Below are 24,162 nucleotides of genomic sequence, written 5' to 3'. Positions count from 1 at the left end.
AGATTGGCTGAATCGATACAAAAAAAAAGACCCATATATATGCTGTCAACAAGAGACCCACTTCAGACCTAGAGACACATACAGATTGAAAGTAAGGGGATGGAAAAAGATATTCCATGCAAATGGAAATCAAAAGAAAGTTGGAGTAGCAATTCTTATATCAGACAAAATAGACTTTAAAATGAAGACTACTAGAAGAGACAAAGAAGGACACTACATAATGATCAAGGGATCGATCCAAGAAGAAGATATAACAATTGTAAATATTTATGCGCCCAACATAGGAGCACCTCAATACATAAGGCAAATACTAACAGCCATAAAAGGGGAAATTGACAGTAACACACTCATAGTAGGGGACTTTAACACCCCACATTCACCAATGGACAGATCATCCAAAATGAAAATAAATAAGGAAACACAAGCTTTAAATGATACATTAAACAAGATGGACTTAATTAATATTTATAGGATATTCCATCCAAAACAACAGAATACACATTTTTCTCAAGTGCTCATGGAACATTCTCCAGGATAGATCATATCTTGGGTCACAAATCAAGCCTTGGTAAATTTAAGAAAATTGAAATTGTATCAAGTATCTTTTCCGACCACAATGCTATGAGACTAGACATCAATTACAGGAAAAAGTCTGTAAAAAATACAAACACATGGAGACTAAACAATACACTACTCAATAATGAAGTGATCGCTGAAGAAATCAAAGAGGAAATTAAAAAATACCTAGAAACAAATGACAATGGAGACACGACGACCCAAAACCTATGGGACACAGCAAAAGCAGTTCTAAGGGAGAAGTTTATAGCAATACAATTCTACCTTAAGAAACAGGAAACATCTCGAGTAAACAACCTGACCCTGCACCTAAAGCAATTAGAGAAAGAAGAACAAAAAAAAAAAAACCCAAAGCTAGCAGAAGGAAAAAAATCATAAAGATCAGATCAGAAATAAATGAAAAAGAAATGAAGGAAAGGATAGCAAAGATCAACCCAACTAAAAGCTGGTTCTTTGAGAAGATAAACAAAATTGACAAACCATTAGCCAGACTCATCAAGGAAAAAAGGGAGAAGACTCAAATCAATAGAATTAGAAATGAAAAAGGAGAAGTAACAACTGACACTGCAGAAATACAAAGATCATGAGAGCTTACTACAAGCAACTCTATGCCAATAAAATGGACAACATGGAAGAAATGGACAAATTCTTAGAAATGCACAACCTGCCAAGACTGAATCAGGAAGAAATAGAAAATATGAATAGACCAATCAGAAGCACTGAAATTGAAACTGTGATTTAAAATCTTCCAACAAACAAAAGCCCAGGACCAGATGGCTTCACAGGCGAATTCTATCAAACATTTAGAGAAGAGCTAACACCCATCCTTCTCAAACTCTTCCAAACAATTTCAGAGGAAGGAACACTCCCAAACTCATTCTATGAGGCCACCATCACCTTGATACCAAATCCAGGCAAAGATGTCACAAAGAAAGAAAACTACAGGCCAATATCACTGATGAACATAGATGCAAAAATCCTCAACAAAATACTAGCAAACAGAATCCAACAGCACATTAAAAGGATCATACACCATGATCAAGTGGGGTTTATTCCAGGAATGCAAGGATTCTTCAATATACACAAATCAATCAATGTGATACACCATATTAACAAGTTGAAGGAGAAAAACCATACGATCATCTCAATAGATGCAGAGAAAGCTTTCGACAAAATTCAACACCCATTTATGATAAAAACCCTGCAGAAAGTAGGCATAGAGGGAACTTTCCTCAACATAATAAAGGCCATATATGACAAACCCACAGCCAACATAGTCCTCAATGGTGAGAAACTGAAACCATTTCCACTAAGATCAGGAACAAGACAAGGCTGCCCACTCTCACCACTCTTATTCAACCTAGTTTTGGAAGTTTTAGCCACAACAATCAGAGAAGAAAAGGAAATAAAAGGAATCCAAATTGGAAAAGAAGAAGTAAAGCTGTCACTGTTTGCAGATGACATGATACTATACATAGAGAATCCTAAGGATGCTACCAGAAAACTACTAGAGCTAATCAATGAATTTGGTAAAGTAGCAGGATACAAAATTAATGCACAGAAATCTCTGGCATTCCTGTACACTAAGGATGAAAAATCTGAAAATGAAATCAAGAAAACACTCCCATTTACCACTGCAACAAAAAGAATAAAATATCTAGGAATAAACCTACCTAAGGAGACAAAAGACCTGTATGCAAAAAATTATAAGACACTGATGAAAGAAATTAAAGATGATACAAATAGATGGAGAGATATACCATGCTCCTGGATTGGAAGAATCAATATTGTGAAAATGACTCTACCACCGAAAGCAATCTACAGATTCAATGCAATCCCTATCAAACTACCACTGGCATTTTTCACAGAACTAGAACAAAAAATTTTAAAATTTGTTTGGAAAAACAAAAGACCCCGAATAGCCAAAGCAATCTTAAGAATGAAAAATGGAGCTGGAGGAATCAGGCTCCTTGACTTCAGACTATACTACAAAAGCTACAGTAATCAAGACAGTGTGGTACTGGCACAAAAACAGAAAGATAGATCAATGGAACAGGATAGAAAGCCCAGAGATGAACCCACGGACATATGGTCAACTTATCTTTGATAAAGGGGGCAGGAATGTACAGTGGAGAACGGACAGCCTCTTCAATAAGTGGTGCTGGGAAAAGTGGACAGGGACATGTAAAAGTATGAGATTAGATCATTCCCTAACACCATACACAAAAATAAGCTCAAAATGGATTAAAGATCTAAATGTAAGGCCAGAAACTATCAAACTCTTAGAGGAAAACATAGGCAGAACACTCTATGACATAAATTACAGCAAGATCCTTTTGGACCCACCTCCTAGTAAAACGGAAATAAAAACAAAGATAAACAAATGGGACCTAATGAAACTCCAAAGGCTTTTCACAGCACAGGAAACCATAAACAAGACCAAAGACAACCCTCAGAATGGGAGAAAATATTTGCAAATGAAGCAACTGACAAAGGATTAATCTCCAAAATTTATAAGCAGCTCATGCGGCTCAATAGCAAAAAATCAAACAACCCAATCCAAAAATGGGCAGAAGACTTAAATAGGCATTTCTCCAAAGAAGATATACAGACTGCCAACAAACACATGAAAGAATGCTCAACATCATTAATCGTTAGAGAAATGCAAATCAAAACTACAATGAGAAATCATCTCACACCAGTCAGAATGGCCATCATCAAGAAATCTAGAAACAATAAATGCTGGAGAGAGTGTGGAGAAAAGGGAACACTCTTGCACTGCTGGTGGGAATGTGAATTGGTACAGCCACTATGGAGAACAGTATGGAGGTTCCTTAAAAAACTAAAAATAGAACTACCATATGACCCAGCAATCCCACTGCTAGGCATATACCCTGAGAAAACCATAATTCAAAAAGAGACATGTACCAAAATGTTCATTGCAGCTCTATTCACAATAGCCCAGAGTTGGAAACAACCTAAGTGTCCATCATCGGATGAATGGATAAGGAAGATGTGGCACATATATACAATGGAATATTACTCAGCCATAAAAAGAAACGAAACTGAGCTATTTGTAATGAGGTGGATAGACCTAGAGTCTGTCATACAGAGTGAAGTAAGTCAGAAAGAGAAAGACAAATACCAAATGCTAACACATATATATGGAATTAAAAAAATATATCATGAAGAACCTAGGGGTAAAACGGGAATGAAGACACAGACCTACTTGAGAATGGACTTGAGGATATGGGGAGGGGGACGGGTAAGCTGTGACAAGGCGAAAGAGAGGCATGGACATATATACACTACCAAACGTAAGGTGGATAGATAGTGGGAAGCAGCCGCAGAGCACAGGGAGATCAGCTCGGTGCTTTGTGACTGCCTGGAGGGGTGGGATGGGGAGGGTGGGAGGGAGGGAGATGCATGAGGTAAGTGATGTGGGAACAGATGTATATGTATGACTGATTCACTTTGTTATAAAGCAGAAACTAATAAAAAATAAATAAATAAATAAATAAATAAATAAATAAATAAATAAATAAAAGTAATGGTATTCTAATCAGAATATGTGATCTGTATTATATGTACTCTTTAATAATTTACTTTTTGATCATTTCAAAAGTTTAGTGATTATTTAAACTATTTCATGTGCATATATCTGTTGAGAATTCATGTGCCCAATTTTATTTTCTTTGATGACAATTTTAACATTCATTCAACAATGGTTTATTGAGCAAACTCTTCCTTGTATTCAGAAATTTACAATGATTTTGAAGGGAAATTTTTGTGCCCTCTGTTATTTTATGTTTAGAGTTTGTTTCAAATCTCCCTTTGCCTCTTCCTCACTCCTCCCTCTCTATAATTTTGAAGGTCCCTACAATCCAAGCTTCCATCTCCTCCATGTCCTCTGTTTATAAAAACATCTGTTAGTGGGAGTTCCCGTCCTCTGTAGGAATACTGATATATGGTGTTGGGACAGCATAGCAGAAGGCAGTGTGTCTCAACTTCTGGTCAGGAGTCTGAGTTTCTGCTTCCTCTCATTTGGGCCAGCATTTGCTATAAGCTGTAGCCCTACCTCCTTTCATAAGCAGGAAAGTCTTACCCCTTAATCGGGCTCTAAGACTCAAGCCTGGCTTCAGCAACCCATCTTTCATGAAACACATTGTGTCCCAATGTCCAAAAAGAACTGAAGTCCAAGTCCCCAGTCCCTGCTTCTAGACCTAGAAGTTTCAGCACCACAGCCCCTATGGTATTGCTGTTGGTTTGTCTTCTGCTATTTGTTTTTGTGTTTTTCGCATTGACAGTTTTCTCAGGTCTACATTGATGTTTGAATTATTTTTTAACCTAACTATGCATTTTTATTTATGTGGATTTAGAACAAACAGTATGGCAGGATTTGAAATTGCTGATCCTTTTGTGTGAGAATTTTTTTGTATCATTTTCATAGCATTATTCTTCAGCCAAATTTTGAAGGACTGTGTACTGTAAGTCATGACTATGTTATGTTAGAGAGCTTTCACACACATAAAAAAGTTTTGGGTTTTGCTAAAGTTTATATGAAAAGCCTGAAATTTAAATAATGACATGAGTAGAATCTAAAATCTAAGATATGACTTTATTTCACAGGTTGACTAGAATGCAGTTTTTTAGTAATTCTCACCTGACACCTTAGAAAGATTCTTAAATATATATCTAAACTACATTTTTGTCTTGATTGATTTTCATATATTAAAAGATATCTCCATTATTTTATTTTTATCAGGCATATCTAATCTTAGAGATTTATGGTTGGAACCTAGAAAAAATTCAGTGAAAATAGGGGGAATTCATTTGAATCTAAAGAATAAAAAAGGAATCTAACATCTTCTCATGTCTCCAATTCTTCAAATATTTTAATACTACACTGCCTCTTACATGATAGTTTTATTCTTGAATATTATGGCAGTTATCATAATTCTTAGATTAAATTTCATAGTGGAAAAGCCAATATTATAAGGTTTATAGTGACTTGAGGTCTTCCAAGATCCTCAGATAAGTAGTGATGTACAGTGTGAACTTAGCTTATTGATTAAAAGGGATATGATATATGTAAATTTAGACACAAGGTTTTAAAGGCAAATATAGATGTTTGAACTTTTTTCATTATAATACTACATGAAATCATTGATTGATCACTTCACTGCACAGAAATTAATACATTTACTTTTGAAGTTTCACTTTGCTTACCTGGGAAACTACCCTCCAACTTATAATATCAGTTTATATCTTGATACGTGTTAAAATAACATTTCACAAGCTCCATTACATATTTGAAAATGAAAAAAACTTTGAAATTAAAATGAAAGATATTGATAATACATATCTATCCTATTTTTCTTTGTCTCCATAACATTTCCTTTCATGAAAAAGAATAAATTCCTGTTACACAAAACTTGGTGAATATTAATTTTTAATCTATTACAAAACCAGACCAGTATATTATAAAAAGTTATGATTACATAAATGTGTATGATACTACATAAGTAGAGTTTACTATGCTAATTTACCTTCAGAAATTCTACCTTTCATTTCATTTGAATTTGAGTGTGTGACAAATTTCAAAGTGTGCTAGACTGGAGGGAAAAGACTTTTAAGTCCTTGTTTTTACCCTTAACTAACAAAGAGGGCTAACTAGTGCTACTCTCCATTTTCTTATATACAAAATGAGCTACCACATCAAATATGATTTGTCTCTTTCAGATCCATGTGCTCTGTGTATCCTTAAACCAACCTAGAGCTTCTAAGGAAAAAAAGAAAAAAAAATTCAGTAGAATTACATGTTGGTGAAACCAAAGTTTCTTTACGGAAGCTCAGTATAGAGAAGTATGAAATGATGAGATAAGGAAGAGACTGAGATTTTGAAATAGTTCTTTTAATTAGCAATACGACTCCAGGTAAAAATATGGTTTTAGAAACCAGAATAAAATATTGCAGAATGCAGTTCTGACTGAAGTCACATTGCCATAATAGCTGTGGCTAAGATTCCTATACAACCTCTTACATTTCAAAAAAATAATGTAAATTATCATTAGTTACCAAGATCTGTCTGTTCCAGTGAGAATTGCAACCTAATTTAAATGAGTCCAATGAGCCCTCCTAAGGAGGAAATAATCCTATTTCATCAAAGTGGATTCAACCTGTGGCATACTGTGTTTGGTTGTGGCCCAAGTCACAGCTCGCTGGGAGTGGCAGCCCCTGCCATCAGTGTCTGTCAGGGAGCAGACATTTCTCTCTTTGTATTATCCCTGAGCTCCAGGCTCCTGTGCCGGTCAGACCACAGTGAAATGCTGACAGTGAGCTGCTGCACAGAGAGACCAGTGAGAGGCTCTCTCTCTGTATTTAAAGGGCCCAAGAGCTGCAGGAAGACAGTGTTCCTGCCTCTTCTAAGTGGCATGTATGAAGAGATATCTGATTTAGCAGCTCTGACAGCCCACAGGAAACTTGATCCAGACAGAAACAGAATGTGAAATAACAGGAGCTCTCATCCTTGAGTTTAAGAAAGAGGAGAGGGGGCTAAGAATTCTGAGTGTCTCTGATAAACCAGAATGTGTTAAACACACACTTTCATTTAATTTCCCAAAACATCACGCATAATTATGGAGCTTAAATAACGTGCCTTCAGTCATCTAGTAAATGAGTGGTTGTGGGGGAAAAAATCTGATAATGTGAAGTGAAGCAGGAATTAAAACACAGGGATGAAAAATGTGGCCTCTGGGATCCTAAGACTTGGTTTCAAAATTTGTCCCGACCACTTCCCAGCCATGAGAAATTGGACAAGTTTTATAAATTTTTTTTGTGCCTTTGTTTCCTCATCTGCAAAACATAGCTGGTGCTCACATGACAGAGATTTAATATTCAAATAAGATATCTCTATTAATTGCTTAGAAAAAATATTTAGTGTTTCTTACTTCCTCAGTAAATGCTTGATATTATTTTCCAATGATCATCAAAGTCTATGCTCATTCTAAAATGACATTCAGCTTCCTGTATTTAAGTGTCATAGTCATAATATCAATTGAAATATGCTTCTCAGTGTTTCTATACTCTGTCTATAATACAAGCACATCATCCTTACTCATGTAATTCATCTAGATTTATGGTGCTGATCTTATTCTATTTGTGTATTTGTGGGAACATTTTACTCATTGCTTGAAAGATACTCTTTGATGAGTTATTAAGTAATACATGATCAGAAATGGAAAACTTAATCTGTAACTTTGTAGCCTCAGGAATTGTGATTAGAAAGCAATGAAGATATGGAAAAAAACATTTTTTAAAGAAGTAAAAAGATAAGTGCATTAAGGAAAACAGAGAAACAGAGATAAAATGCTTCAAAGATGATTTTTTGTAGTGTCATCTGAATGACTAACAGTATCTTGAACTTAGCACAATGAAAACTACTTACTCCCTCATCCTTATTGCAAACTGATCCTATAGTCAGCTTTGTATGTCCTGTTAAACAAGGTGGATTAATAATCTATTAATTCATTTGCTCTTTTTTGAACCAAATCTTTGTTAATTACATAGTATTATACAAATATGTCCTAAAATGTACTTATTCATACATAGAAGCATTTTTTCAACAAATATAGGCATTTACATTTTTTTACTCTATAAACAATGAGAAACAAACATTTGTTTGGTTTTATTTATTTATTTTTCCCATAAGGAGTTTATAGTCTTCACCAAAAAAGATAAATCCATGCATAATACAATTAAAAATTCTGAGGGTGCTGATGAAATAAATTGTCACATGTTGAGGTATGGGGAAGTCATTCTGGCTTGTACATGATTTGAATTGAACTTTATGCTAACTTGAATAGCCTGTCTTATGGCCTGTCAAACATGCATTGTATATCTGCTTTGACCATTAAAGAAAAGAATGCATTTAAAAATCAAAATAGAGTCACTGTGGTTCAAGCATTCAAAATGGAACCAGGTGGCCATTGTGGTTTCAGACACATTATTGCATCACTCAGAACTTGAATCTTCTGAACTACATGAGACTCAAGGACAGCATGAGCCATTCTCAAAACAATATCTGATAGCAGCTGCCAGCGGCAAACTGTGGCCTTAAAGTCTTGTAACCATGCAACCATTTCAGACCCTAATCAATTCTTGCTTAACAAGAACCCTTACTTCTGCCAGCTCCAGTAATAATTCTTGACAATTTATGTAACTTTGTGGGTTTTGTCTATATAAGCCTCCTCCATTTTGTAGTCTGGCAGAATACAATTCAAGTGCTTATTGAAACTTTGTCTCCCAGACTATAATCCTCAGTTTAACTCAAATAAAACTCTTTTTTATTCCTATTATAGATTATTTATTACTTGTGGTGACAATACTTACTATAAATAAGCACAATAAGAAAACAAAACAAAACAAAAAGGAGTGGTGGAGGTAGTTGTAAATTCATAGCTGTTAGTAATAAACCTGCTATTATTATTATTAAAAATAAGCCTGCTATAAATATATGTCAGCAAATATGGGGATGAGCATATATTTCATTACTCTTGGTTAACAAAGGAATGGAAGAGCTGGGAAATTCAATAAATGTATTTTTAAATTTATAAAAATTACCATAAAATTCTCCAAGTAGTCCCATCATTTCACATTCACACCAACATTATATGAGATTTCCAGTTTCTCCACATGCTCAGCAATACTTGATAATTTTAGAAATTCTAGTTGGCATGTAATTGCATATTATTATTTTAATTTTCTTGATGTGTAATGACATTTACCACCTTTCATGTGCCTAACGACTATTCATGTATCTTTCATGAAGTGCCTGTTCAAGTCTTTTGCATGTTTTTAAAGGGAAATGTTTATCTTCTTATTATTGTATTTTAAGGGGTTTTCATATTATTTTTACAAACAGCTCCCTTTTCATATATTTATTTCACAAATATTTTTAGCCAGTCTGAAGCATATTTTATCAGTTTCTTAATATTTTTAAAAAGGATTTTTTATTTTATTAAATTTTAAAAGGCACTTTTTAAAGTAGTTTAAGCTTTTTATCTCCTAAGGTATCTTTGCCTACTGCAACACATGAGTTGTTTTAGGTCTTTGGCCTAATTTCTCAATATTTGTGGGGTTTTATATGATTTTTATGGATTTCTAATTTAATTTTTTAGTGGTCAGGAAGCATATTCTTTGATTTCAATGCATTTACATTTTTGCAGATTTGTTTCATGACCTTCTATTGACTATGTTGATGAGTATTGCATGTGCATTTCAATAGAACGTGTATTATAGCATTTTGTTTTTTAATGCTCTACTCAAGTGTCATTAATATTGTTCAAGTTTTCTATACCCTTAGTGAATTTTGTCTGTTGCTTTTTCTATCAATGCTAATAGAAGAGTACCAAAATATCCAGTTATGGTTGGGGGCTTGTCCATTTCTTCTTTCAAATTTGCCATCTTTTGATTCATATACTTTTAAGGTTTGTTGTTATGAACATATACATTTTGCATTATTATGTCTGCTTAATGAATTAAAGCTTTTATTATTAAAAATGTTCCTTTTGTCTTTAGTAATATTCCTTTTTCTGAAGTCAACTTTGTCTAATATTAACAAAGCTAATTCAGCTTTCTTATGATTAGTATTTTAATAAAATTTTATACTGTGTTACCTAAGGACAGCTGGCAGTTAGTCTTTGCTTTTTTACCCTTTCTTGCATTTTTAGTTTTCTACTTGGAGTATTTGAATCATTTTTATGCAATGTAATTATAGGTATAGTTGGTGTGCTGGGCTGAATAGTTTCCCTCCAAAATTAATACCCACCTGCAACCTATGTATATGACGTTTTTGGACATAGAGTCTTTGCAGATGTAATTGTGCTAAGATGAATTCATACAGGATTAGGGTGGCCCTAAATCCAGTATGACTGATGTTCTTATAAGAAAAGGGGAATTTGGACAGAGACAGGACACACAAAGGGAAAACTGCCTTGTGCAGATGCAGGAGGAGATCGTAGTTATTCTTCCACAAGCCAGTGAATGCCAGGGATTGCTGGCAACCACCAGAACCCAGGAGAGGCAAGGAGGGATGCTTCCCTAGAGACTTTGGAGAGAGCATGACCCTGCTTGATATTCGACTTCCAAGTGTCCAGAACTGTAATTGTTGAAGAATAACTTTCTGTTGTTTTAAGCTAACCATTTTGCTCTAATTTGTACCAACAGCTCTAGGAAACTAATATCATTTGGTTTTAGGCTTACCATCCTTCTGTTTCTTGTGTGTGTGAGTTTTCTTCCCTTTTTTCTTTGATTAAATGTATACTTTGTAGTATTCCATTTTGTCTCTTAGATTGGCTTACTAGGTGTACATGTCTATATTTTACAAAGTGCACCTTTTGTTTCATTTGACTTACTCAACTTTAGCTTATTAGAATCTACTTTTTTTTTTTTTTTTGTGGTACGCAGGCCTCTCACTGTTGTGGTCTCTCCCCTTGTGGAGCACAGGCTCCAGACGTGCAGGCTCAGCGGCCATGGCTCACAGGCCCAGCCACTCCGCGGCATGTGGGATCTTCCCGGACTGAGACACGAACCCATGTCCCCTGAATCGGCAGGCGGACTCTCAACCACTGTGCCACCAGGGAAGCCCTACTTTCATTTTAAGTGTACTTCCATTTCTTCTAGTGCTTTGCATTTTTAATACATTCTAACACTACATATTTTAAACCTCATTATACATTGTTATTATTACACGTACTTTTAAATTCTATATGTTTCATTTGGTTATTTTCTATAGTTTCTATTTTTCTCTTAATATACCTTATTTTGATGTATTATAATCTTAATTTTCATTATTTACTTAAACAGTTTTCTTAAGTTTTTTGAATTTATTTACAATATCTGAGTCTCAGGTTTTGTTTGATAAAGCTAACATATGGATCCACTCAGAGTTCTTATTCAATACATTTCTCCTGAGTATGTGCCATACTTTTTCTTTACATATCTTATGTTTTGTTGAAAACTGACACTTCATGTATTATTTTGTAATAACTCTGAATTTTGCTACCCCTCTCTCTTGAGGTAGTTGTTGCTGCTTTTTAAATTTTGTTTAGTTTTATTTTATTAATTTATTTATGTATTTATTTATCTATTTCAGTAACTTGCTTGGACTTAATCTGTGGAATTTATCTCCCTGCAGTGTATGGCTGGTGATATAATTTCTGTTTTTTTTTCTTTTTGTATTTTTTATCCTGACTTCCTTGGTGTGTCTGCTTTGTCTACACAGCTTAGTGGTTAATTCAGAACTGGAAAGAAGTTGTACTTAAACAACTTGAATTTATAAGGCTTCTAATCTCTGCCAATAAATCTGTGTGTGAGTTAAAAATCATATTCGAAGTGGAGGACATTTTCAACACTTCCTCAGCATTTACTTTTCCCTGGACCATCCCTGATCTCCCCTGCACATGTACATAGCTTCCCAATCAGCCACAGATGTGTGAAACACATACATAGCCTTCTATATCTCTCTAATTTCAAAGATTCTGCACTAAATTTCTGGCTAGATTATTCACTGACTCAACAGGGATGCTAATCCCAGAGTAACAGAGTCATAATATTTCCCCATTGTTGCCTACAGAGTTTGCTACATCTACTGATGATACAGTCAAGCATGGGTATTCACCTTCTGCTCCAAATCAAGTCTGCCCCTAGGCAGTGGAGCTTGCATTTTTTTCCCTTTTCCAGCCCAAATATAGTAATATTACAAAATCAAACTTGACAGGGCAGAGGTTGTGTAAGTCTCCAGGAAAGAAGGCTACAGACTTCCACTGTTCTTACCCATCATTTAGTAATTCTTCTCAAAAAAAACACTTATTATAGTTTTACCTTGTTCAATTTCCAGAGATGGGATATTATGGGATTTGACGGGGCATATTTTCCAGTTTTTAACTTTTATTCTTGTATTTAGAAGAGATAATTTGCTAAACTCTTCACTCTACTATAGCTGGAATCAAAAGTCTATTTGATGTGTCTCATGTTACTTCAAATTATATCATTTAATTAGTTTTTTTACTTAATGCAGATGCTATTTAAGAATGCCATTGATTTTAAGTTATATCAAGGGAAGTTGTTGAATTCCCTTTTTAATTATAATATTTCTTCTAAGATTTCTTCCAGGTTTTCTGGATTGTATAAATGCAAAATCATTTGACCATAAATAATGACAAACTGATTACATTCTTTCCAGTCTTATAGGTTTTTTCTTTCTTTCTTTCTTTCTTTTTTGGTTTTGTATCCTTTAAGATCTCAAGTAAAATTTTGCATTGAAATAATGAGAGCACATATCTTTGTCTCATTCTTATTCTTAGGAGGGAAGGATTAAATAGATTTTTATCAGATTAAGAATGCACACTTCACTTCCTAGTTTGTATATACATTATCTTGGTCTTCAAGTTTTATGTTACGAATTTTACAACTCATATTATGTATAACATAATATATTATATATGCATATATTATATAATATATAACATACATAGTTCTCTTAGGAACTTTTTAAAATGTTTTTGCAGCATTTTTTAATAGCTACTTTATTTTTATTTTTTAATTTTTATTTATTTTTATTTTTTGGCTGTGCCACATGGCATGCAGGGATCTTAGTTCCCCAAACAGGGAGGAAACCTACACCCCCTGCAGAGGAAGCATGAAGTCTAAACCACTGGACCACCAGGGAAGTCCCTGCAGCATCTATTGAGAGAGTTTTTCATTTATTCTACGGATGTTTAGATTTACTTGATTGATTTTATTGAAAAGAATATTGCATTTTTCAAATAAGTCCAACTTGTTTATGAAGTATTAGAAATTTTATAATGTGCTGGATTTGAATCTTTATTATTATTTTTAATTTTCATATTTTATGCTTTCAAGTGAGATGATCCTGCAGTCATTCTTCCTTGCTGTGCTCTTATTAGGATTTGGTATCAAGATTGTACTGGTCTCATAAAATAGTTAAGAAATGTTAATATAAGGAAGAATGATTACAAACAAGTATACTTTCTTTCTTAAGTGAAGGGATAAGTTCAACCAACAAAAACATCTGATTTTGTCAATGGCTATGTGAGAATCTTTTCAACTAAAGTTTATTTTTTTCTGTATTGGGTATAGAATTATACTGGATTTCTATTTATTATTGTGTTAGATTTGGTAAATTGTGTTTTTACATGAATTTTTTTTCCATCTGAGATTATTTGGTAAAGTTGTTCACAATATCAGCAGTATCTGTTTATCATTTAACACATAGTATGTACTACAAAAATGTTGATTTTACTCAGAAAGGTACTGCTATATAGTAATCTGAAGTTTTTTTTTTTAAAAACACTTGATTTGTTCCAGATATAACAACAGTTTTCTAAGAAATGGATAGAAGCCAAAAATATATGTTAAAAGGTGTTTGCTACTCTGAGATTGACATATTTGTAACTACAACTTTAAAGATTTTATTCTGTAAAATTATAAATGTGTTAATTTTTAAGATAATTGAGGCATTTATTGCTACTGACATCTTAAATCAGGCTTATATGGAAAAATATTTCTAAAGCATATATTATTACTTATATTTATAATAGAGTCTAGCTTTAATAAAATAACACTTTATTATACAGTCTTATTTTATCTAATTTCAACTTCCCACCTTGCTACTGCATTAGTACTCTATAAGGACATTTTAATAAATTAATTATTTTTTCTATTACTTAGAATCAACATTTATTTATAAATACTTTATAAAAGAATTTAAGATATATTTTGCAATTGAATTACTGTTAAGTTATTAAGATGTTTCTAAATCATAGTATGGCTATAGAGATTTTTTCATTAATTTTATTGGAGTATAGTTGCTTTACAATGTTGTGTGAGTTTCTGCTGTACAACAAAGTGAATCAGCTATATCCACTCTTTTTGGACTTCCTTCCCATTTAGGTCACCACAGAGCATTGAGTAGAGTTCCCTGTGCTATATAGTAGGTTCTCATTAGTTATCTATTTTATACGTAGTAGTGTATATATGTCAATCCCAATCTCCCCATTCACCCAACCTCCCCTTTCTCCCTTGGTATCATATGTTTGTTCTCTACATCTGTGTCTCTATTTCTGCTTTGCAAATGAGTTCATCTGTACCATTTTTCTAGATTCCACATATAAGTGATATTATATGATATGGTTATAAGGATGTATAAAGCAATTAGAGATTATGGGTTATTATTTCATATATATTAACTTTTTTCAGCTGACATGAATATTCTGAAGTTAGATCTTACTATATTCAGATTGTTTCATAACAGGAAACTGAGTCTCAGATTCTTACAGAATAAGATAGGTTCTTAAAACCTTTGAGACTATTCAAACTCATTACCTCAATGTAATGTATACTTCATAATTAATAGAGGCCAAAAGAGCAGATGCAGATGGTGACATACCCTGCAGAATATGTTTGCTTACTTCCTATGTGGTTTTCTCCTGTACATCAGCTTTGAAACACAGGCAATTACGTTTTTTACCTCACCTCAGCAAAATCACAAACCACTACGAAAACTCAGAAACTTTCTAGGTTACCCACAGATAGCTGAAACTATAATTGTGCAAACTTGAAATGACAATCTTACATTCCAAATTCTATCTTCTCAGTATAATAAGCAATCTAATTTTATTAATTATTTGGTATCTCAAAATATTAATGCACAAGCAGACTATCCAATATCAAAATTAATATTATTAAGAATTTCATTGTATTTCATATTAAAATTTCAAGAACATCAATATATTCATTGTTTTCTTCTATTATAATTTTCCCTAAGATTTACCTATATCAAGGTATTCAAATATATTTTTAAAAAATGTATTTGTGAGTGTGTACCTTTTCGTATTTTTTTCTGAATATTTCTCTGGAAACAAGCATAGACATTCTCTTACACTGAATATGTCTTCTTCCCTCTTTTTATGATGACCATAAACTGATTTATATGGATAAGATAAAACAAAAACAAATGCATATGTCTCTTTAAGACCTTCATATCAAATTGACTGCAATGGACTTGTGGTTGCCTATCAAACAGGTAAGTTTCTTACAATGAACGTGATGCACCTGCTGTGCAGTAAGAATCATAATTGTTTTTATAAATTAACAGATGTTTCCAACTCCAAGCCTCAATCAAAATTTTTCATCTTTACCTGAAACATTCCCAATACTCCCAATCCTGATATCAATTTTCTAATGTTAATATTTATAATAAAGTTAACATTTGGTAGTTAATCAAAGACAAGAATAAAAGTCTGCTACTGTTTATATTACTATTTACATTAGAATATATTTGCATTCTTGTTCCTTATTTATTTTAATTGCATTTTCACATAAATACTATATAGCTGCTTCTGACTTACAAAAACATGATTTACAAATGTCTCTCTTGACCCATAAATCCATAAATAATTACTGCTGTCTCTTATCCTTCTCTATACTCCTCAAGGCAATAGCACCTTCTATCAAAATCATGGAAGCCGTATAGAAGTTGACCAAACTAATGAGCAAAGAAAAACCAACCACAAAAAAAAGAGAGACTTTTAAGGAATCAGTGGTAAGAGGTGAAAGGAAAATATGTCAATGAATATGAGAAACAATATTGACAATATTTCTCAAAGAGTGGACATTAGCTCCACTTTTATCAAAATTTTCTCTCTTGATTGCTAAAATACAGATTTCCAGGCTCTTAGGTCTATTAAATTAGATTCTCTAAGAATACACACAGAATATAGAAAAATTTTAGCTAAAACCCTATTGATTTTGACACACATAAAATTTAATAACTTACCTAGTAGACCTGGACTGGGGCCCCATGAACCTGCACTACAAACAAACATTCACTTATTTTAATGGAGTTATTATTTCTGCAAACACTTTCTTAACACTCTCTGTTGCAATCAGGAAGACTGACAGAATCAGAATCTTAAATTTGTAAATGAAAAATTAATTTTAGATAGTGGCCTTCACGAAGTGATAAGGCTGGTGCTGGTGGACTGTTATATGTGATGTTAGGTGACATTCCTTTGTCACTGAAAAGATGGACATTCAAACGTGTAAGATTTGCATTAACAGAAAGTGGATTCATAGTTTTAATCCTCTGCTTATGTTTGGCCTGATGGGAAAATTAAAAATTTTATAATACTCTGATAAAACATAACCTCTTTTCCCAGGATGCCAGACTGTTTTGTTTTGTACAAAAATGGAATATTACTGCATTCCAGAAATAAAAAGGAAACTGCTGTTGATGAAGCAAGCATGAACTACTAGAAGTTCTAGATCATAGGCACTAGATTTTAAAAACCCATGCAAACAAGGGATGAGAACATAGGTTTAACATGAGGCAGGGAACTAGAGAAGGTTATTTGCACAAAGCAAGGAGTTGAAATACGTTGCTCCATCATCTGTAAATGGGAACCCATCTTTAACTGTATACCTTGAAAGATAAGATTAAAACCTATATTATTTTTCTATAGATGTGTAATAAATTACCTCAAAATTTAGTGGCTTAAACATCTCACAGCTTCTGAGGGTCAGGAACTTACAAGTAGTTTAGCTGGGTGATACTGGCTCTAGGTTTCTTATGACAATGTATTAAGGCTCTCCAGAAACAGAACCAATAGGAGATAACTAAATAAGTAGAAATATTTATTATAGGAACTGGCTCATGTTGTTATGGAATCTAACAAGTCCCATGATCTACCATCTACAAGCTGGAGAACTAGGAAAGTTAATGGGACAATTCAGCTTGAGTCCAAAGGTCTGATAATCATACTGGGGGCTTGGGAGGAGAGGGTTGGAACTTATGGTGTAGGTCCTGAACTGAGTCCAAAAGCCCAAAAACCAAGAGCACCAATGTCTGAGGGTAGGATAAATGTATGCCTCAACTCAAACATAGAGTGAATTAATTCACCCCTCTTCTACCTTTTTGTTCTATTTGGACCTGGAACAGAGTAGATGATGCCACCTGCATTGGGGAGGACCACCTGCTTCACTCAGTTCACCAATTTGAATGCTGATTTCTCCTGGAAACACTCTCAAAGACACACCTAGAAATAACATTTTACCAGCTATTTAGGTATTCCTTAGCTCAGTCAACTGACACGTGAAACTAAACATCATATGTGGTAAATAAAACTCAGATATTGTACAGAGGGCAGTCATCCCAAGGCATGACTGGGGCAAAACAACCCAGTCCAGTGTGGCTCACACACATGCCTGGCAAGCTGAGCTAGTTACTGGCAGGAAACCTCACTTCCTTACATTGTGGATGTCTCCATAGGCCTTTTGACATGGTGGTCATTTTCTTCCCAAGCAAGTGAAACAAGAATCTAAAAAAGTGGCAGCCAGAATGTACTTTATGACCTATCATTGGAGGTCACACACACTCTTTCCCACAATATCCTTTTGGGAATTATTCAGGGTGAGCCCTATTCAGGGTGAGAGGAGATTTACAGAAGGGTGCAATGGAAATAAAAAGGGGCAAGGACTTTCATGTGCCATCTTGGGGGCTGACCAACACAGACCCCAACCTTTTTCATTGTTCTGGACAGATATAAGACCTAAACTGTAATTATCTGTGTCTGTTCCACCCAACAGACATCACTGAAGCAGAAAATGATTCTAAGCCACTAACCCTGAGGTGTTCAGGCAGAAGCAATTAAAAAAAGCAAAAATATCTAGTAAAATCAATCAGCACAACTTATGAACCCTAATCAAAATATAACCTTACTTTTATTTCCCATTATCCCTTTAAAATTTATCCCTTAGAGGGTTGCATTAATCTTCCTGTGGCTAAAAACCTGGTCAGTCCCCATGACTTTTCAGATAACTTCTAAGTCATAGATGGTTTTACATTAACATTAAATGGCAAACAGGATCTTTTTCTCTTCCTTAGTTAGTGGCCAGTGCAGTTTGCTTGCTGTGACATCTGGGGTAGGGGGAGGTAGATGTGGACAAAAAAGCCTTTCTTACTATCATATCCCTTTCTCTGATTATTAGCTATTGTTACCCATCCATCTGCAGTTGGAGCCCAGTAAGGTTGAATGGTATGAAAGAAGAGATGTTCTTTCCTGAACCAGCCCTGTTGCAAGATGGGGAGAAAAGTCTGACTCTGTCTCTTATTAAAGCTGGTATGATCTCCCCAAAGGAGTCCCATCAACTCTCCCATGAAAGCCTCTTGTATAGTTAAAATAGTTCAGACCAGCTCTCTGTCTTGTATGGTCCAAATCTATTCCACACGAAGCTCACACACATTTTCTCACCTATTATCTTATAAGATGAATGTAGTTATTTATTTAATGGGAAAACTGTTCATCTTTCTGATGTTGACCTTCAGACATCCTGAATGGAACTCAGATGCCAGAGAAAACTTCTGAAGTGCTCTTAGTTATCTTGAAGCACACCTTGCTGGACTTGAGGAAAGAGTAAAAAAACATTTCTACCCTTTGGGAGATTAATCTTGCTTGGATTGGCAGCATGATATAGACACGCTCCAGTCTCCACAGAGTCTCCTCTCCCTTTTCCCATTCTGGACTATTTTACAGACTCGATTTCTTTAGTGTACATGGAAGAAAGTTTTATGAAATTGTGCATTTAAGTCTACTCATGTACTCTTTATTCATTTTGAAGCCCTAGATCAAAACATCTATGAAAACCACTTTATCCTACCATATTTGGTTTGGGTGGAGATATCCACTGTCTTAATCTCATTATGTGGGAGATACTCAACATATCTAAAAAGTATCCCTCTATTATTTTTAAGTTAAAATGACTTAGATTTCAAAGATGAGCTTTATTTGTGTGTAAACCAGTGATCTCTAGTTGATTACCTTACTTCTATACTGGTTCTCTTTCTCTCTTTCTTCTCTTTTTATTTTCCTGCTTTTTCTCCTAATATCCCCTTCCTAAGATAATGAACGATTCAAAGTGTAGCTGTCTTATTGTGAAAGATAAGCCAAGAGGATGAATTCAAGAAAATTGGAGAGAGGCACTGTGATTATCTTATATATATTAACACTGGGTATCAACCCACTAGAGGGGCTCAGCATAGCTGTTCTATGTTTCAGGTTATCTTCCTTCAGAAATTTGTTGGTTAATCCATTGTCTTCTTCAAGTTTTTACTTAAATCTCACCTTCTAAATGAATATTGCTCTAATAGCCAATTTATTGAAGCAAACTTTCCCATACCTTTCCCCATTTTGTATTCCAAACGTTCATACATGGTTCTAAATTTCCTCCACAATATTTATCACCTTCTTACCCACTATACAGTTTACTTACTTGTTATATTGTTTATGATCTGTACTGGGAGGTTAAAAATACAAACAGACAATGACAAGACCGTGATAAAAATACATCTGACTTACAACCTGTAGCAACCTGTCCAGGAAACCAACCCCCATATTTACAATAAACAGCCCAAAGCCAGCCTTCTGTAAGTTAAGCTTGTAAGAAGTCAGACTGTAACTGCTATCTCCAGAAAACCAAACAAGAACATCTGTTACAATTGGCCCCAAATGTTCAAGACTTGATTAGTAACTGACAGCTTCCCTAATTTTTGTCCCTCTTTCCAATTTAGAGCCAACTAAAGAAAACCAAATACACAGCCCTAACCAATGATGAGAGAGACAGACAACAAATAGAGAAAGAAACAGAAAGAGAGAGCTACAAATATGCACATAGAAAAAGAGAGAGAGAGATTATACCAGATAAACCAAGATCTTATGAGTCTAAGAAAGAAACAATCAAGTAGAAGCCATTGAATTTTGCCTAGGCTTACCACTGCTCTCCGTTAAACTACAAACAAAATAGAAAGGAGACCAACATCATACCTCTTATTACTGGATTTTCATGAACACATTTCATCTCAATTTATATTTCATGGCACCCAGGTGCTAAGTGCAGTTTCAAGCGTACTCTACTCTCCCATAAATTATACAGTAAATCATCACTTGGTAATGGGCACTTTATTTTCATGCTGATTTCCTTAAGTGCTCTACTCTGAGGTCTCTCAGTCATGGACATATTCTTTTCTTTCCTTTCACGTATTTGAATATAGAACCATACTGATAGTTCCAAGATTTTTTTTTTTTTTACTTTTTTTATGAACCCTGGGTTATTCAAAATTGTTCTTTCAGATCAAGAACAAAGTGAAAATCTTTCACAGAAAACCAACATGTAGCAACCCTTTTTTTTTTCCTTTTATCACTCCTGCTAAGTTTCATTTGAAAAAGATTTTCCTGAAAAAGATGAAAGAAAGTATGACAACTTTGGAACCAAAAATGCCTTGAAAAGTAGAAACATAGCTCAAGAAAATGTGTTTCAGTGTTTAAGAACTTTGACACATTAAAATATGTGTTATTTTATTTGTTTTGCTTTGCTGTTTTTACTCTCTTGCTCTTTTATTTGGATGTAGGTATAGTTGGTGTCAGATATTGGATGGAAGATAAATCATGTTTCACAAATATATATCATTTAAAGTTGTACTGCTATAGACTGATAAACTACTTTTTTTCCTCATCTTCCTCAGAAATATTCATCGGAATTGTTCATTTTCATTTTGACAACCAAGTCTTCAGGCAATCTTGGGCTGCTGTCTAGGCAAATGTTTCTCCATGCTGCTAATTCCATGTACTGTTCTCTGGCCTGTTCCCAGCTGTTCAATTTCTCTTGCCTCAAACTTTTAGTTTTCATTTTTCAAAGGTTCCTAACATTCTTCTGAACAGGTTTTTAAGAGTAAGTGTTTTCTACTTTAAATTTTGGTACCTAATTCTCAAATAGCACATCTGGCTGTCATTGTCAGTTATTATAGGTTGTTATGACTTGAACTTTGGAAGATAGGTTAGAGGAATTATTATACCTCATTCTGTCTGGATTTCTATAAAATGTGATTTCTTCCTGTATTTTCATTTTTAATGATTTCTAACATTAAGTGAAAAATTAAAATCATTTTTACAAGTTATTTATAAGTATGTATAAAGAAATATTCTTCTGTGGTCTTGGAGATCAAATTATAAGAATGATTCTTAAGCAACCAAGGTAGAATAGAAGAAAAGCAGCTTTATTAGAAAAGTTCACACTTCCACGAGGGACTTATTCATTTGCCCAAATGGCAGAGGCTTGAGTAAATATCTGTAACAGTTGCTAATCAATATGTTTTAGTTTTATGGCAAGATATTTTAAAATGAAATGGAAATGTGTTTTCAATAAATTTTAATGCGTATTATTTTCAAAAAATGAACTTTACTAGTCATCATTTTTCAGCACATAGATTTTTAATGTTTTACAAATAAAACAATTTTAATTATTGGGCAAGATATTTAAAGAGTAGAATAATTTATTTGGAGTTTTCAGGAAAAACAGGCCTTTTCCTGAAGCCTCTTTTTGTAATTAACTCTTCAGACTTCAAACAATTCTTCCCCTGATTTTATGGAACTATTTCTAAAATTTAATGGTTGTAAGACACAATGTTTTAATTTCTTAACCAAAATATGTGCATATTCTATATTCCTTGCCTAGCTGAATTATTATATCATTTTGAGCATTCTTTTGGCAAAACATGAAGAACTGATGCCATCACGAAACAATAATATATCTTGAACTGCTTGGCTATAGTTTTAATTATGCTTTTTTTTTTTTTCTTATTTGGTGTTAGACTACTACTTACTAATCTATAACATCCTCTGGTCTCATTAATACCTTTGAAGGTTCAGATTTTCTTGATCCATCAGATCACCATGAAGGTTTTTAAAACTGCATATTCATGTACCCCATAATCAAACTATATTGTTAGTAAGATTGGTGTGGGTTAGTTAATCCTGAATACTTTTTCTAAAGCCATCCAGAGGATTGTTTCTCTTAGCCAGTTTCAAGAACAATTATTCTAATTACTACCTTCTCCTTAGATGTGGGCTGGGAATTTGGATGATTTTATGTCATATATATTTCTCACCACTAGCCTGAAATGAGACCATCAGTGGGATTTCAAAACAAATGCCTTCCTTCTGAAATATACATTGAAATTTTATCCCCCCTTATTTATCCTGCTTTCCAGAAGTGTTAGTGTGAGTTGTATGGAGGAGAAGAGGAAGGAAAACAAACATTTCTTTTTTAGCTCTCTAATTATGTTAGACAATAGCCTCCATCTCTTCTTATCTTAAAGCTGTGAGATGCTGTGTTACCTGCCATATATATCTTGTGATAATCCTCTGTATTGCTGTCCTACTATCTCTGTTGACAGTATCACTTTAGCTTCTCTTTGTTGGTGGATGTTGCCACTACTCCTTTGTTAAATGTTATCAGTCCTCATGATCATTCTCACTAGGACCTCCACCAGGGAGGCTACAGATATGAAGTCAGGACATACACTGTTAGCTTCCAGATGATTACATATTCTCTTCAAGAGATGCAAACACCATGGTCTGATTCTCCCCTTCAGCTGTGTGTTTCTATTTGAAGGATGTGCCTTCATGTTATAACATGTATTATTATTGGTAGTACATTGTTGAATGAGATTGTTATTCTCTTGAGGAACTTGCATTCAATAAAGGGCAAGAAAAGTAATACAAAATAAAATAAATAATATATAATTTCAGGGAAAGATTAATTTTTTGAAAAAGAAAATAATAAAACAGTAAAAGGATCAAGAATCCTCTGGGGGCAGGGAGTGATAAGGTCTTCTTTCAACCTTGAGAAAAGAAGAAACTAAGTAATATGTAAATGTCTGGGGGAAGAGCATTCCAGGAAAGAAAACAAGGAAGGCAAACTATTAAATAAAAGCAAAGGAAACAAGTAACAACAAACAAAGGCCAATATGACAGGAGAAGAAATGAGCACTAGGTAAAAGGGGAAGGTAGGGTTGGAGAGAGAACCCTGAAAAATGATCACATACAACTTTGTGAGTCATGTAGTGTTTTGCATTTTATTCTAGGTAAAATGGAGGGGTGTGACTAGGATGGGAAATGTAGATAAGTGAGGTTTTCTTTTTAATTTTTTTCATATATGACACCTAATATGTTTAGGAAAGAGCCTATACAAAAGGAGAGATTAAAGAAACTTGAAAGTTCAAAGTTGACAAAAAGGAAATTAGCCTAGGAGAGGAGGTCTATATAATGTGAAGAAAATAAAGCGGGATGTATATGCAACTGTTATGGTATGTTTGTTAATATGCTCTTGAAGATGCAGATCTGTCTTCAAGGAAGCATTGATTGACATAGCTTTCTGGTTCCGTGTTGGTCTCAGCTACAGAGAGACACCTCACCTTGCTCAAGGGAGTGGCCACCCAGGACAGCCCACATCAATGACTGACTGAGGCTGAGATATATTCCCTCAACATAGGACAACTCTGATGCGGCATATATGTTCCAGAGTTCTCCACGGGATTGTCTAAAATCAGTTCTAATTCTCTCTCTGCTCAATCCTGATTTCAACCCTTTCCTTCAACAGATGTTGATCTCTAATAAATACCCAGCAAGAAACTGACACTAAGAACCTAATAGGTGACAGAAAACTGAAAAC

This window comes from Mesoplodon mirus (genome assembly GCF_964341445.2).
Source record: "Mesoplodon mirus genome assembly, chromosome: 6".
In the NCBI taxonomy this organism is placed as follows: Eukaryota; Metazoa; Chordata; class Mammalia; order Artiodactyla; family Ziphiidae; genus Mesoplodon; species Mesoplodon mirus.
This window is presented reverse-complemented; position numbering follows the sequence as displayed.